General features: G+C 40.8%; 1 protein-coding gene and 1 pseudogene across 2 annotated transcripts in view; both read right to left on the bottom strand.

Moving 5' to 3' along the window:
* The window catches only part of LOC136333983 (large ribosomal subunit protein eL29-like), an 84,637-nt pseudogene extending 79,370 nt beyond the window's left edge, over positions 1–5,267 (bottom strand).
* Positions 1–17,139, bottom strand: part of FSTL4 (follistatin like 4) — a 539,950-nt gene that overhangs the window by 251,338 nt on the left and 271,473 nt on the right. The gene's annotated exons all lie outside the window — the stretch shown is intronic.

The raw sequence follows: 17,139 nt of genomic DNA, 5'->3' as shown, positions 1-17,139 counted from the left end.
CCTCCTGCAAGGGCAGGGTGAAAGCCCGGAAACAGGCAGAGACCCGCAGCTGAGCAAAGGTGCTCGCCAGTGCCCTCAGGACTGAGCATAATGTCACACATGGGGGCGGGGCAAAGGCCAAGGCCACCAACACTTGTGCAACTGAGCGCATGATCACAGCCACTCCCATGAAGAGAAAATGCGGAGGCAGAGAAATACAACACAAATAAACCAAGAGAAATCCCCAGAAAAGGACCTAAGTGAATCAGATATAACCAAATTACCAGATGCAGAGTTTAAAATAACGATTGTTAGGATGCTCAAAGATATCAGAACAACCATAGATGGCCATTACGAAAACCTAAATAAAGAGATAACAAATATAAAAAAGGACATTGAAATAATAAAAAAGAATCAGTCAGAAATGACAAATACAATATCTAAAATAAAGAATACAATGGAAGGAATTAAAAGCAGGATGGATGAAGTGGAGAATCGAATCAGTGAGTTAGAGGACACAATAAATAAAGGCACGGAAGCAGAGCAGAAAAAAGAAAAGAGACTCAAAAAGTCTGAGGAAACTCTAAGAGAGCTCTGTGACAACATGAAGAGAAATAACATCCGTATCATAGGGGTTCCTGAAGAAAAAGAGAAAGAACAAGGGATAGAGACTTTGTTCAAACATATCATAGCAGGAAACTTCCCCCAATTAAGGCAGGAAAACATTTTACATGTTCAGGAAGCACAGAGAACTCCATTAAGGAGAAACCCAAAGAAACCAACACCAAGACACATCATAATTAAAATACCAAAGCTAAATGATAAAGAGAAAATATTAGAAGCTGCTAGAGAAAAAAAGACTATCACCTACAAAGGAGCCCCCATAAAGAAGACTTCTGACTTCTCAACAGAAACACTTGAGGCCAGAAGGGAATGGCAAGAAATATTCAAAGTAATGCAGAACAAGAACCTACAACCAAGACTACTTTATCCAGCAAGGCTATCATTTAAAATTGAAGGAGAAATAAAAAGCTTTACAGACAAAAAAAACCTCAAGGAATTCACTGCAACCAAACCAAGGCTGCAAGAAATGCTAAGGGACCTGTTGTAAACAGATCAAAGGAAAAAAAGAATATAGCAAAAGAGGAATACAGTTTTAAAGAAAAAAATGGCAATAAACAAGTACATATCAGTAATAACCTTAAATGTTAATGGATTAAATGATCCAATCAAGAGACATAGGGTAGCTGCGTGGATAAGAAAACAGGACCCATACATATGCTGTCTACAAGAGACACACCTTAAATTAAAAGATGCACAGACTGAAAATAAAAGGATGAAAAAAAATATTTCACGCAAATAGAAATGAAAAAAAAGCTGGGGTAGCAATACTTATATCAGACAAAATGGACTTTAAAACAAAGACCATAGTTAGAGATAAAGAAGGTCATTACATAATGATAAAGGGAGCAATCCAAAAGGAAGATATAACCATTATAAATATCTACGCACCTAATATAGGAGCACCTAAATATATAAAGCAGACTTTGATGGACTTAAAGGGCGAGATCAACAACAATACTTTAATAGTAGGGGATTTCAATACCCCAGTAACATCATTAGATAGATCCTCAAGAAAGAAAATTAACAAAGAAACAGCAGACTTAAAGGACATATTAGATCAACTCGATTTAATAGATATCTTCAGAACTTTTCACCCTAAAACAGCAGAATATACATTCTTTTCAAGCGCTCATGGTACATTCTCTAGAATAGACCACATGTTAGGGCACAAAAACGGTCTCAACAAATTTAAGAAGATTGAAATCATATCGAGCATTTTCTCTGATCACAATGGCATTAAACTAGAAATCAACCACAATAGAAAAATTGAAAAACATTCAAACACTTGGAAACTAGCATGTTATTAAATAACAAATGGGTTAACATTGAGATCAAAGAAGAAATTAAAAAATTCCTAGAAACAAACGATAATGAGCATACATCAACTCAAAATTTATGGGACACAGCAAAAGCAATCCTGAGAGGGAAGTTTATAGCATTACAGGCATACCTCAAGAAGCTAGAAGAAGCTCAAATAAACAACTTAACCCTGCATCTAAAAGAACTAGAAAAAGAACAGCAAGTAAAGCCCAGAGCTAGTAGAAGAAAGTAAATAATAAAGATCAGAGCAGAAATAAGTGACACAGAGGCTAAGGAAACAATACAGAGGATCAATGAAACCAGGAGCTGGTTCTTTGAAAAGGTAAACAAGATTGATGAACCTTTAACGAGCCTCACCAAGAAAAAAAGAGAGAGAGGACTCAAATAAATAAAATTAGAAACGAGAGCGGAGAAATAACAACTGACACAACAGAAATACAAAATATTGTAAGAAAATACTATGAAGAACTGTACGCCAAAAAACTAGACAACCTAGATGAAATGGACAAATTCCTTGAATCATATAATCTTCCAAAAATCAGTCTGGAAGAATCAGAAAACCTAAACAGACCAATTACAACAAATGAGATTGAAACAGCTATCAAAAAACTCCCAAAAAAGAAAAGTCCTGGGCCTGATGGCTTCACAATTGAATTCTACCAAATAGTCAAAGAAGAACTAACTCCTATCCTTCTCAAGCTATTTCAAAAAATTCAAGAGGAAGGAAGACTTCCAAACTCCTTTTATGAGGCAAGCATAATTCTGATTCCAAAACCAGGCAAAGACAACACAAAAAAGAAAATTATAGGCCAATATCCCTGATGAACTTAGATGCAAAAATCCTCAACAAAATATTAGCAAACCAGATCCAGCAATATATAAAAAAAATCATAAACCATGATTAAGTGAGATTTATTCTTGGGAGGCAAGGCTGGTACAATATTTGCAAATTAATCAATGTGATTTTTATAAAAAAAAATCAATGTGATTCATCACATAAACAAAAGGAAGGAGAAAAACCACATGATAATTTCAATAGATGCAGAAAAAGCATTTGATAAAATCCAGCACCCATTTATGATCAAAACTCTCAGTAAAGTGGGAATACAGGGAACATACCTCAACATGATAAAGGCCATCTATGAAAAACCCACAGCCAACATCATACTCAATGGGCAAAAATTAAAAGCAATCCCCTTAAGATCAGGAACAAGGCAGGGGTGCCCCCCTTTCACCACTCTTATTCAACATAGTTCTGGAAGTCCTAGCCACAGCAATCAGACAAGAAAAAGAAATAAAAGGCATCCGAACTGGAAAAGAAGAAGTAAAACTATCATTATTTGCAGATGATATGATATTGTATATAGAAAACCCTAAAGTCTCAGTCAAAAAACTACTAGACCTGAAAAATGAATTTGGCAAGGTGGCAGGATATAAAATCAATACTCAGAAATCGGAGGCATTTTTATACACTAATAATGAACTGTCAGAAAGAGAAATCAAGGAATCAATCCCTTTTACCATTGCAACCAAAAAAAATAAAGTACCTAGGAATAAATCTAACTAAGGAGGTTAAAGACTTGTACTCGGAAAATTATAAAACATTGATAAAAGAAATCAGGGAAGATACGAATAAGTGGAGCCATATATCGTGCTCATGGTTAGGAAGAATAAACATCATTAAAATGTCTATATTACCCAAAGCAATTTATAAATTCAATGCAATACCAATTAAAATACCAATGACTTACTTCAAAGATATAGAACACATATTGCAAAAATTTATATGGAACCAAAAGAGAACACGAATAGCCTCAGCAATCTTGAAAAGGAAGAATAAAGCAGGAGGTATCACACTTACAGATATCAAGTTATACTACAAGGCCATTGTTCTCAAAACAGCATGGTACTGGCATAAGAACAGGCACATAGATCAATGGAACAGAACGGAGAACTCAGAAATAAACCCACAGCTCTATGGACAACTGATATTTGACAAAGGAGGTAAGGAAATACAATGGAGTAAAGACAGCCTCTTTAACAAATGGTGTTGGGAAAATTGGACAGCTACCTGCAAAAAAAATGAAACTAGACCACCAACTTACACCACTCACAAAAATAAACTCAAAATGGATAAAAGACTTTAATGTAAGCCGTGAAACCATAAGCATCTTATAAGAAAACATAGGCAGTAAGCTCTCTGACATCTCTCGCAGCAATATATTTGCTGATTTGTCTCCACAGGCAAGTGAAATAAAAGACAGGATTAACAAATGGGACTTTATCAAACTAAAAAGCTTCTGCACAGCTAAAGACAATAAGAACAGAATAAAAAGACAAACTACACAATGGGAGAATATATTTGACATTGTGTCTGATAAGGGGTTGATAACCAAAATTTATAAAGAACTTGTAAAGCTTAATACCAGGAAGACAAACAATCCAATCCAAAAATGGGCAAAAGAAACGAATAGACACTTCTCCAAAGAGGACACACAGATGGCCAATAGGCATATGAAAAAATGTCCAACATCATTAATGATTAGAGAAATGCAAATTAAAACCACAATGAGATATCACCTCACACCAGTCAGAATAGCACTCATCAATAAAACAATACAGAATAAGTGCTGACGAGGATGTGGAGAAAAGGGAACCCTCCTGCACTGCTGGTGGGAATGCAGACTGGTGCAGCCACTGTGGAAAACAGTACGGAGATTCCTCAAGAAATTAAAAATCGAACTGCCTTTTGACCCAGCTATACCACTGTTAGGAATATACCCCAAGAACACCATAGCACTGTTTGAAAAGAAGAAATGCACCCCCATGTTTATGGCAGCATTGTTCACAATAGCAAAGATCTGGAAACAGCCCAAGTGTCCATCAGAGGACGAGTGGATTAAAAAGCTTTGGTATATATATACTATGGAATACTACTCAGCCATAAGAAATGATGACATAGGATCTTTTACAACAACATGGATGGGCCTTGATAACATTATACTGAGTGAAAGAAGTAATTCAGAAAAAACTAAGAACTATATGATTCCATACATAGGTGGGACATAAAGATGAGACTCAGAGACATGGGCAACAATGTTGGGGGAGGAGAGGAAGGGGGTTGGGGGAGGGGAGGGGCACAAAGATCATGGCTTTTCAGCATTTCCCACATTCCCCCTTTAATCTATAGACAGACAGCAAATATTTACTTATGGTGTTTCCACTATAAAGACTGCTGTCTTAGGGACAAATGCTGATGAACTATTTCAGCAGTTCCTCCTTCAAAAACTTATATGTCAACATAGAGCTCCATGTTTCATAGGACATACTCGAGCTCACCCCATGATCCCTGGAGCTTTAGCACAGGGGAATCCCCCCTTTTTTTCTTTTCTTTTCTTTTCTTTCCTTTTTTTTGGTTGTATTTTTTCTTTTATTTACTTATTTTTTGTATTTTTCTGAAGATGGAAATGGGGAGGCAGTCAGACAGACTCCCGCATGTGCCTGACCGGGATCCACCTGGCATGCCTACCAGGGGGGAATGCTCTGCCCATCTGGGATGTTGCTCTGTTGCAACCAGAGCCATTCTAGCGCCTGAGGCAGAGGCCATGGGACCATCCTTAGTGTCCGGGGTGGCTTTGCTCCGGTGGAGCCTTGGCTGAGGGAGGGGAAGAGAGGGACAGAGAGGAAGGAGAGGGGGAGGGGTGGAGAAGTAGATGGGCAATTCTTCTGTGTGCTCTGACTGGGAATCGAACCCGGGAATCCTGCACACCAGGCCAATGCTCTACCACTAAGCCAACCGGCCAGGGCCTAGGAATGTTCTTGTTGATCAAGCTACCCAAAAGAAAATTATATGGAGCAACCATGACAGACTGAGCAAGTCAGTCTCATACTATTCATCACCAGAGCGCTGCAGCCCTGTGTAAACAGTTTCAACTTTCTCGGGAAGCAGCACGGCAGATTGGGAAATCCTGTACAAGGGGTCCTATACTGCCCCTTCATTTGGAGTTAACCCTCAAGGACTCCTACCAGGACAACTTTGGCAGATGGATGTTAATCATATACCTTCATTTGGCAAACAGTCGTATGTTCACATTACAGTGGATACATATTCCGGATCTATAGTAACCTCTGTCAGAACAGGAGAGGCTGCTAAGCATGCTATAGCTCATTGTCTGTATCCATTGTTCTATTATTGGATTTCCTAAACTGGCTAAACTGAAAATGCTCCTGCATATGGAGCAAAAGCATTTACTGTATTTTGTCATGCTTACAATCTTTAAAGTTAAGGTATTATTAAAGTGTACTCAGCAAACATTTTAAGGTCAACTAAAAAAATTTAAGAGGGGGTAGTCATATCCTGCAACTCCTATGGGTCTACCATATCATGTTTTGTACTTAAAAAAATTTACATTTCTTTGGAATGCTGATGAACAGGAGACACCAAATCTTTTTTGCCTGCAAATGACTACCTTCTTTATTAGATTCAGCTAATAACACTGTTTTGTCTTTTTCCAAATAGCTTCAGATATATGGAAAAGATTTATATAGGTGGAGGGGGATCCTCAAACCCCTTGGCGAGATCTTCTGAGCATGGCTTTTAAGATACCTAGAGGCAGAAAAAGCCCAATAGAGGTCAGGGGAACTACCAGCTTTTAGGATACACTTTTAAAGGCTCCAATGCCCCAAAGAAGTCTCATAGGATGCCATCTGGGTCCTGCTTCAATAGTGGAAAGGAAGGTCATTGAGCTAAAGCCTGCCAGGATTATATGCCTCTGCTGTGAGGAAACAGGGACACTGGAAGGTAGGCTTCCCCTTTGCTCCTCTAAGGGAGGGTTCAGTCTCTTCTAGGCCTGCTCCAGCCACCTATGACCTAACCTTGCCCAGAAAGCTGGGGTTTTCTACTGAAGGCTGAAGGTGCCCAGGGCCATTGGCCCCATCTACGACACTGTGGACGAGCCTAGGGTATTTCTCCCAAGAAGCAGGTAAACTGATCTCATTTGCACAAGGGCCACTTAACTATGTTTTGCCCGATAGTCATGTTTTTTATTCTTCCCTCAAAGATCTCTGTTGTGGGTGTTGATAGTCCTATTTTCTGCTGCTTTGCTTAATATATAGTGTTTCCTTTATCCCTCCTACCTCAATGCCCCACTCATATTTCAGGCTGGGACCTACTCCTAATTTAGAGCTCTCTTTCCCCCTTTTGCCAACTTCTATTATGAATCTACCTTTGCCACCCAGCTTAGTGTATCCCAAGGTTCTCTTTACCATGCCGCAGAGCTCCAGGGAAAAGCTACCTGGTCTCATCTCTCCAGGCAGAGGAGAACAGAAGCTCCATATCTATGCATGCTGCAAATAGCTTTTCCAGTCTACCTGAACCATTACCAGCTAGAAGTAGCGGTCATTGGGACTTGGACATGAGTGGCAAAGTATAGAATGGTGACAACAATTTCAGTGCCATGCGGACCTTTCCTGGATGTGGACTTTTCCTGGACTCCTGCTCCCTGTGACAGATCCTAACAGACTGAACTGTGGTTGGGTTGCATTTTCAGGGATTTGGCATGGTGATGGGGCCAACTTGGACTTGGTGAACATGTTAAGGACACTACTCTTTTATGAATTCTTGCTGTATTGGCCAAGAGTTTGCTTAAAGGCTTTTAATCACTGTAAAAAAAAAAATAGAAGACTGGATAAAGAAGTTGGGACACATATACACCATGGTATACTATTCAGCTAGAATAAATGATGACATCGGATCACTTACCGCAGAATGGTGGAATCTTAATAACATTATGCGGAGTGAAATAAGTGAATCAGAAAAAAAAAACAAGAACTGCAGGATTCCATACATTGGTGGGACATAAAAGCGAGACTAAGAGACATGGACAGGAGTGTGGTGGTTACGGGGGGTGGGGGGAGGGAAGGAGGGAGAGGGGGAGGAGGAGGGAGAGGTGTACAAAGAAAACTGGATAGAGGGTGAGGGAGGACAATCTCTCTTTGGGTGATGGGTATGCAACAGAACTAAATGACAAGATAACCTGGAAATGTTTTCTTTGAATATATGTACCCTGATTTATTGATGTCACCCCATTAAAATAAAAATTTATTTATAAAAAAAAAAGAAAGAAGGGAACTCTTCAACCTGATATCGGACACCTATGGAAAACACGTAGCTTACATCATACTTCACGGTTAAAGACTGAGTGCTAAGATCAGGAATGAGATAAGGATGTCTGCTTTCACCACTCTGCTGGAGGTTCTGGCCAGGCAATTAGACAATAAAATGAAATATAAGGCATTCAGATCAGAAAGGAAGAAGTAAAACTATTTCTATTTATACTCATTATTTTATATAGATAATCCTAAATCAGCCAATAAAAAACTATTAAAACTACAGTAATAAATGAGCTTGGCAAGTTTGCAGGGTACAAGGTCAATATACTAAAATCAATTGTCATTCTATACATTAGCAGTAGGCATTATGAAAATGAAAATATGAAAACAATTCCATTTACACAGATTCAAACAGAATAAAATACTTTAGGATAAATTTAACCGAAGAGGCACAAAAGTTATACTCCAAAAATGTCAAAAAAATGTTGAAAGAAATGAAAGAAAATCAAATAAATGAAAATATATCCCAAGGTCATGGATCAGAAACATAACAATGTTAAGATGGCAATACTGTATAAACTGGTCTACTCCTTCAGTGCAATACCATCTAAAATTCCAGCTGACTTCTTTGCAGAAACTTACAAGCTGATCCAAAATTTCATATAGACTCAGAATAGCTAAAACAACCTTGTAAAAGAATAAAGTTGGAGGATTCACATTTTCTAATTTCAAACTTACTACAAAGCTACAGTAACCAAGACAATATGCAACCAGCATAACTATAGACATTTAGATCAATGGAATGGAATTGAGAGCCTAGAAATAAACCCTTTACAATATGGTTAACTGATTTTCAGCAAGAGTTGAAACACAATTCAAAGGGTAAGTGTAGTTTTTAAAACAAATGGTGCTGGGACAACTGGATATCCACATGTGAAAGTATGACAATGCCCCTATATCATGACATATGCAAACATCAACTCAAAGTGGATTTAATTTAATGTAAGATCTAAATGTAAATGCCAAAACTATAAGATTATTGGGGGAAAAAAAGGAGCACATCTTTGTGACCTTGGATTAAGCAAAGCCTTCTTAAATATGATACTGAAAGCTTAACTGACAAAAGAAAAAACCCAGATATATTATGCTTTATAAAAACAAAAAACTTTTGTGCTTCAAGAGGTAACAAAAAAGTGAAAAGAGAACCCACAGAATGGGACAAAATATTTGCAAAGCATGTATCTAATAAAACTCGTGTCCAGAATATATAAAGAACTCTTACAACTCAATCATAAACAAATTGCCCAGTTAAAAATGACTAAAGAATATGAATAAATAGTTCTTCAAAGAAGATATACAAATAACCAATAATCACATAAGAAGATATTCAATATCATTATTTATCAAGGAAATGCAAATCAAAACCACCTGAGATACTACTTCACAAGTGCTTGGATGACTGTAATTGAGAAGACAGATAATAACAAGTGTTGACAAAGATATGGAGAAATCGGAACCCTTATGCATTGCTGGTAGGAATGCAAAATGGTGCAGCTACTTAGGAAATAGTGTGACAGTTCCTCAAAAGGTTGAACATAAGTGTTAACATGACTCAGCCATTCTATTCCTATGTTAATACTCTAGAAAAATACGTCCACACAAAAACTTTGTTTGTAACAGCAAATTCATAATAGCCCCATAGTGGAAATGACTCAAATGTCTGTCAGCTGATGAGTAGATAAACTTTGGTATATCCATGTAATGAAATTTTATTTGCAAATAAAAAGAAAGGAGGTCTGATACAGGTTATAACATGGATGAATCTTGAAGACATGCTAAATGAGAGAAACCAACCAACCACAAAGGACCACATATTTTCTGAACTGTCTAGAATAGGCATATCTCTAGAGACAGAAAGTAGATTAGTGCTCGCCTAGGGCTAGGGGGCTGCTGGTTGGGGATAAGGGAGGAGTAGGGAGTGACTGCTAATGGGTGCAGGGTTTCTTTTTGTTGGTGATGAAGATGTCTAAAGATTGTTTATAGAGATGGTTGCATAACACCGTGGATATATTAAAAACTTTAATTTTACTCTGTATAATGGGTGAATTAATTGGCAACGTGAATTATATCTCAACAAAGCTATTATACTAAGAAAAACTAAACGTTAAAAGCAACATTATAAAAGTAGAATATGTTACAGAATAATGTAGGACCTTGGAGACAGAGAAGAATTTATTTTAAAAGGCATAACATCCACTAACCATGAAGGAAAAGATTTTTTTTAAAAAAATTGAGATATAATTGGCATATAACCTTGTGTAAGTTTAAGGTGTACAACAGGTTGAGTTGTTGAGTTGACACATTTATATATGACCATCGTGAGGAAAGGTTTGATGAATTCAACTACACTTGAAATTAAGAACTTGTATCCTTAAAATAAAATTGAAAGAGAAAATCAAGCCATCATTGAAGAACATGTTTGTAATAAATGTAATCAACAAAGATTAAGTATCCAAAATATATAAAGAACGCCTACAAATCAACACAGAAAAGACAAACTACTGATTGGAAAAATGTGCTGACAACTTGGGCAGGTACTGCAGAGAAGAAATCAAATGGTCAATAAACTGGTGAAATGATGCTTAGTCTCCTTAGTAATCAGGACACTACCCATTAAAACCACAATGAGGTGCCATTTCATACTCACCAGACCAGCAAAAATGAAAATGTTTAGCTGTCGTTAGCTTTAGTAAAGTGAAGTGTGGGAACTCTCCTATGCTGCTCCTTTTAGGGTAAACTGGCCAACAGTTTTGGAAAAATATCTAGTAAGACTAAAAGCACACTGCCAGGGATACACATGGGAGGAACCCATGAAGGGACTTGAGCTTACTGGCACAGGGACAGACGTGTACATGGGTGAGTCTAGTGTCATTGCTTGGAATAGCTCCACCTGGGAACTGATGGTGGCTGTCAGAATGGATCCACTGTGGTCTATTCACATAAGAGATTTTCAGTACTGCAAATGGGGAGGCTCCAGCTGTACTCAGCATGGGCAAGTCTTACAAATATGGCATGAGTGGAAGCAGCCGATCCAGAGACCATCCACAGCACACTTCTATTTACATGAAGCTCAAAAAGAGGAGGAAGCAAAATAATGATCCCAGATGTCAGAGAGGGCAGCAGTCACCTCCAGGGCAGGGAGGAGGACAGAGTGGGTATGGAGCACAGAAGGGAGAGGGTGTTTCTGAAGTACAGCCTAAATTCCTGAAACATGGCTCTTCTATCCATGATTATTCTTTTAATTGCACAGATTCATTTTGTATCCCCTTCTGTCTGGGTCCTATTTCATAATAAAAAAATGAAGAGAAAGGTTCTGGTTTCAACAAGTGGCCCCCTTACCAATCCCACAAATGTGCTATGGGTCAGTGCTGTAGGTGGTCAACCGATGTGTGGGGTCTGACCGTGGAGGAAGAAGGAGAGCGGTGGGGGTGAGCATGTACTCAAAAGGCCCCTGTGACCCGCAGGCCCATCCTGCTGTAGGTGACCCTGGCCTGTGAGTGATAGAGCCGAGCCCTGTCGAGGTTTTCTTAGTCCCTTCTTGGTTTCACAATTGTTGAGTGCAGTTCTATGGACCAAGGTGAAAATTGGCCTTCCTTGCCAGCCGCCCTGTGCTGAGCAGTGTTTACTGCAGGCTTCCCCATGCCCGCTCCTGTGCCAGGCCGAGGCCACTGCAGTGAGCAAGGCAGACCTGGTTCCACAGTTTAGTGGAGGCGGATGCTACCTTTATCCCCCAATTAATTAACTACCATTGTACCACGGGATAGAGAAGAAAAATTTAGGTTTCTCTGCACATATGCTTATGAAACCAGGCCCTACCTGAATCCAGTGCAGAAACCTTGGAAAACAATGTGAGATTTGCATGTAAAATGTTAATTTTGTGAATATTCTTAAATACTTGGCAGTGTCAGGGATGTAAAATTTGGTCATTAAGAAGCCATTTGTGGAATGGCTGGGTCAAAGGGCAGTTCCATTTCTAATTTTTTGAGGAATCTCCATACTGTTTTCCACAGTGGCTGCAGCAGTCTGCATTCCCACCAGCAGTGCAGGAGGGTTCCCTTTTCTCCACATCCTCGCCAGCATTTATTCTGTGTTGTTTTGTTGATGAGCGCCATTCTAACTGGTGTGAGGTGATATCTCATTGTGGTTTTAATTTGCATTTCTCTAATGATTAGTGATGTTGGACATTTTTTCATCTGCCTATTGGCCATCTGTAAAGACAGAAGCCATGGCCACCAACACAGCAGCCCGGCCCATGCAGGTTCACATTGGATTCGGACAGTCGGTAAAGAAACAACGGAGCCACAAACTGGTGGGCCATCATTTTTAATTCTAGCTTGCACCCGGCGGGCAAGTAAAAAATACACACTGGGCTCCAAAACCCACTCACATTCAGTGCTCACAAAGCTACTGACTTATCCGAGTTTCCTAGAATCAAAGGTTTCTAGCTCACCAGACTTATTCACCTCTGTTCCCCAACTCCTTCCTTCTCTCCACACAAACTCTGTATAAACTGGCTTCTCACTCAACACTTTGCCATCTTGGCTGCTTCTCCTGGCCTCCTCCATGTGGCCTTCCTCTGCTCTCTGCTCTGCTCTCTCCTCTAATGTTAATCTCAGGAGGCAAGAGAGCAAGCTCCTGTTCTGCCCCTATTTTATACTGTAGCTTCACAACCTTTAATCCGATATACAAAATAGGGAAGTCTCTAATACAAAGTCACTTCTCTGAGGCATGATTGGATTGTACTGCCCCGCATCAAAAAGGGTGGGAAAGGCTTAATCCCAAAACCAAGCCCCAGGCTACAACAATCCCCAACACACATTAATATCACCTGGGCGATGGCCTCACGTAGGCAGTGTTACATCCTAGAGAGATAGGCCACAGCAGACCCAAAGTGAATTTTATAAGTTTTATTGCAGACCTGCACAGGGACTGCAGGCAACCCACGCCTCCGAAGAGACTGGAGCACTGCAGCCCCCCAAACCTGCGCAGGGACTGCAGGCAACCCACGCCTCCGAAGAGACTGGAGCACTGTAGCCAACCAAACCTGCGCAGCCAACAAACTGCGCAGGGACTGCAGCTCCGAGCTTCTAAAATGGCTTCTTTTTATAGGGTGGCTGTCTAGGATGAGCAAGCATCATACAGAAGCTGATGTGGCTGTTAGTCATTGGCTAGGGAGGTCGTGCGTAGTTACGGGGGGGGGGGGTATTACTCAGTGGAGAATTTCAAACATAAACTTCTGATAAGGGTCTCTGACTCAATGCAGGATGTTGCTGAACTCTTTGTTCTCAGCGTCACAGGGACCTTGTACACTCTTGGCAGCCCCAGCATGTCAGTACTCCCTGAATCTAACATTCCCCCATCTCTTTTGGGCATAAATCAAATCCTTGATTCTTCATCAGCGGGGAGAATGGTATAAGGCTGGGGCTCATGAGAATTTTCTACTTTAGCTGTAGCTATAAGCTAATTAGGTCAGGGGTCCTCCCTAGTATGTGCTGGCACACTGATAGTGTGCCCTTAGTACTACAAGCTTTACAGACTAATTTCTTTCTGCCTTGCATTTTTCTTCTCTGTACTAACTTCTTACAACTTGCACAAACCTTCTGCAACTTACACAAACCTTCTGCAACTTACATAAACCTTCAACTTTTATGCACTTTCTTATCCAGGAATAACTGGCCTTCATAACAACATGCTTTTTCCTTTTCTTTTCAAAAGTACCTCTACACCTTATACCTTCTATTATCAAAACCATACAATTCCTTTCTAGTCAAAACTCTTGATTTTTAAAAACCTTAACCTTCAGCACAGACTAAGTTAGTACTAAGTAATCCTCTTTTAAAGATTGTTTTTTGGAGGTGTCCTTTCCATAAGTAGCCTATTAGACACATGACCAATATTCACAGATTATTCTATAGTGGTAGCTATGAGCACATACATAACTTTCATTTACCTTGTAGCTTCTCTCTCAGCCATGGGACTTACACCCCCTTTCTGTATGACTCATAGCAGTGCATGCATCAAACCTCTTAAGATGACTTACTTGGCTTTCCTTTACCTTAGTTTCCCTCCCTCCCCAAAGTCTCCATGTGTGGACCAGTTAACTTCTGGTTTGTGGCTGAAGCAGGGCATGCAGTCCTTCTCAGGGTCAGCTTACAAGGGTTGGTGGGGTCAGTCTTCGCTGTCCACAAAGGTGTTTCTGCTGGGACTGCAAGCTTCAGCCGGCTGCGGTGGACCCAGGCGGGTATGCCTTCTACCTTGGCAGTAGTGGGAGTGGTCAGGTTCATGGTGTCTGGACCCGTCTACATGGGAGTCAGTCCTTGGGTGGTGTACTGCTAGAAGTGCCTCTTGGACAGTCTTTGAACAGTTTGCTGAGTAACCTATAAAACCTGTAAGTACTTAGGGAAAGAGTGTTACATTTCTACACTTTGCAGTTAGAGTTTAAGTCCTAGTGACTACTGCTTCTAGCTGGAATTAGCAGCAGGTCCCAGCCTATAATAGGCATGGGGCATTGAGATAAGAGAAATAAAGGAGATACTAAACATTAAATAAAGCAATAAAATCAGACTGTCAATACCCACAGTAGAGATCTTTGAGGGATAAATAAAACTTAAATATTCAAGCAAGGCATAGTAGATGGCCCTTGTGTTTACAAGAAATGAGATTAACTTATCTGCTACTTGGAAGAAATACCTTAGGCTCCTGAACATGTCCTTAGGCCTTCAGTGGCAATTCCCAGCACGCTGGGCAAGGTCAGGTCACAGGTAGCTGGAGCAGGGCTAGAAGAGACTGAACCGTCCCTCCATGGAGCAAGGGGGCAGCTTACCTTCTTATGTCCCTCTTTCCACAGCACAGGTGTGTCAACCGGTGGGGCCTGGAAGCCTAGCAGGCTTCAGTCCAATGACCTTTCTTTCCACTCTGGAGCAGGACCTTGATAAAGCCCCTTAGGGCGCTGGAGCCAAAAGTTGGTATTTCCTGACTTCTTTTGGGCCTTATTTGCTTTTCTGTTATTTCCTTGGTCGTTATAGACCTTAAAAGCCATGCTCAGAAGATCTCACTGAGGGGCTTGACTAAGAGAACAAAATTGGGAATCCTGTATTTAAAGAACCCTAAGGCAGTGGGTTTAGAAGGGGCCGTATTCCCTAAATCTTCTCCTCGGGTTTGGCTCCAGATAGGAGGTGGGGATTCCCTGGAGCCAAAGCAGAAGAGGGCAGGGGCTGTAGCAAGGTGGTGATAACCTCTAGCTTACTGCACTGTTATCTTTTGCCTGACTAAGTAGTGGCTCAGCCCTTGAGCCGGTGCCCAAGGGGAGGGGCAAGTGCCTGAAACTGTGAGGGGAGCCTGCCGCTTCTCCTGCAGCCAGCTGCAGCCTGGCTGCCTTTTCTTTCTCTACCTCTGCTGCTATACTGGCTGCATACTGACCGTGCCACCTGCCTGCAGGTGGGTGCTGGTGATAGTACGCTAGACTCTCTATGTTTTCTATGGGTCTAGCAATCCTTGGTTTGGCCAGTCTGCTCTTAAGTTGGCCATTCTAGTTGCAGACAAACAAACCAAATATGCACACAAAACAAACAAAACTTCTAAACCAAAACCAAAGGGAGAAGGCAGCGTCCTGCGTTCCCCGACCGACCAGGTGGGGAGAAATCAGGTGGCGTCCCGTCTGCTCCACTACACCCTTTTCTAACCAGAGCTCTGTTTCCAAATATTCAAAGAGGAAGCTTATTTACCAAACAGTCTCGAGACTCCAAAGGTTTCAAATCAGCCAAATTCAGTTTCCAAATGGCAACTGCCGGAGGCTGGCCAGCTGCCAAAGTCTGCTGCAGCCCACTCTGTGAGGAGGGGTCTTACACGGTCTATCTCGCTGGGGCGAGATACACATCTGTTACATCCTAGCGAGATAGGCCACAGCAGACCCAAATTGAATTTTATAAGTTTTATTGCAGACCTGCACAGGGACTGCAGGCAACCCATGCAAGGGAGCGCTGCAGCCCCCCCCCAAACCTGCGCAGGGACTGCAGCCCCCCCAAACCTGCACAGGGACTGCAGCTCCGAGCTTCTAAAATGGCTCCTTTTTATAGGGTGGCTGTCTAGGATGAGCAAGCATCATACAGAAGCTGATGTGGCTGTTAGTCATTGGCTAGGGAGGTTGTACACAGTTTTGGGGGGGGTATTACTCAGTGGAGAATTTCAAACATAAACTTCTGATAAGGGTCTCTGACTCAATGCAGGATGTTGCTGAACTCTTTGTTCTCAGCATCACAGGGACCTTGTACACTCTTGGCAGCCCCAGCATGTCAGTACTCCCTGAATCTAACAAGCAGCGTCATCTTTAACAAAGTGAGCATAATATATTTTATCTGCCCAACACCATCTGTATGTCCTCTTTGGAGAAGTGTCTATTCATTTCTTGTGCCCATTTTTTGATTGGATTGTCTTCCTGGTGTTGAGTTTTACAAGTTCTTTATAAATTTTGGCCCTTTGACCCAGCCATTCCACCTATAGGAATATATCCCAAGGACACCATATCACCAACTGAAAAAAAGAAATGCACCCCCATGTTTATGGCAGCATTGTTCAAAAAAGTGAAGATCTGGAAACAGCCCAAGTGTTCGGCAGTGGACGAGTGGATTAAAAATCTGTGGTACATATATACAATGGAATCCTATGGGGCTATGAAAAAGAAGGAAATAATACCTTTTGCAACAATATGGAGGGACCTGGAAATTATTATGTTGAATGAAATAAGCCAGGCAGAGAAAGAAAAATATCATATGACCTCACTCATTTGAGGAATCCAAGGAATAATGAGAACTGAGGAATGGAATTGAGACAGAGGAGGGTTCAAAGGGACCAGAGGAAAAAAGGACAGAGGGAAAGGGGATGAGAGGATGGGATAAACCTGAAGGGAAAGGGGAAGGCGCTATAGGGAGGGGGGCAAGGGAGATGGTAAAGGGAATAAGGGGGAGGGAGGAGGCATTTGGGGTGACCCTAGAATCTATGTAAACACAATTAATTAAATTAAAAAATGTTAAAAAAATAAAATGAAAA

This window comes from Saccopteryx bilineata, chromosome 4 (assembly GCF_036850765.1).
Source record: "Saccopteryx bilineata isolate mSacBil1 chromosome 4, mSacBil1_pri_phased_curated, whole genome shotgun sequence".
Classification (NCBI taxonomy): Eukaryota; Metazoa; Chordata; class Mammalia; order Chiroptera; family Emballonuridae; genus Saccopteryx; species Saccopteryx bilineata.
This window is presented reverse-complemented; position numbering and strand designations above follow the sequence as displayed.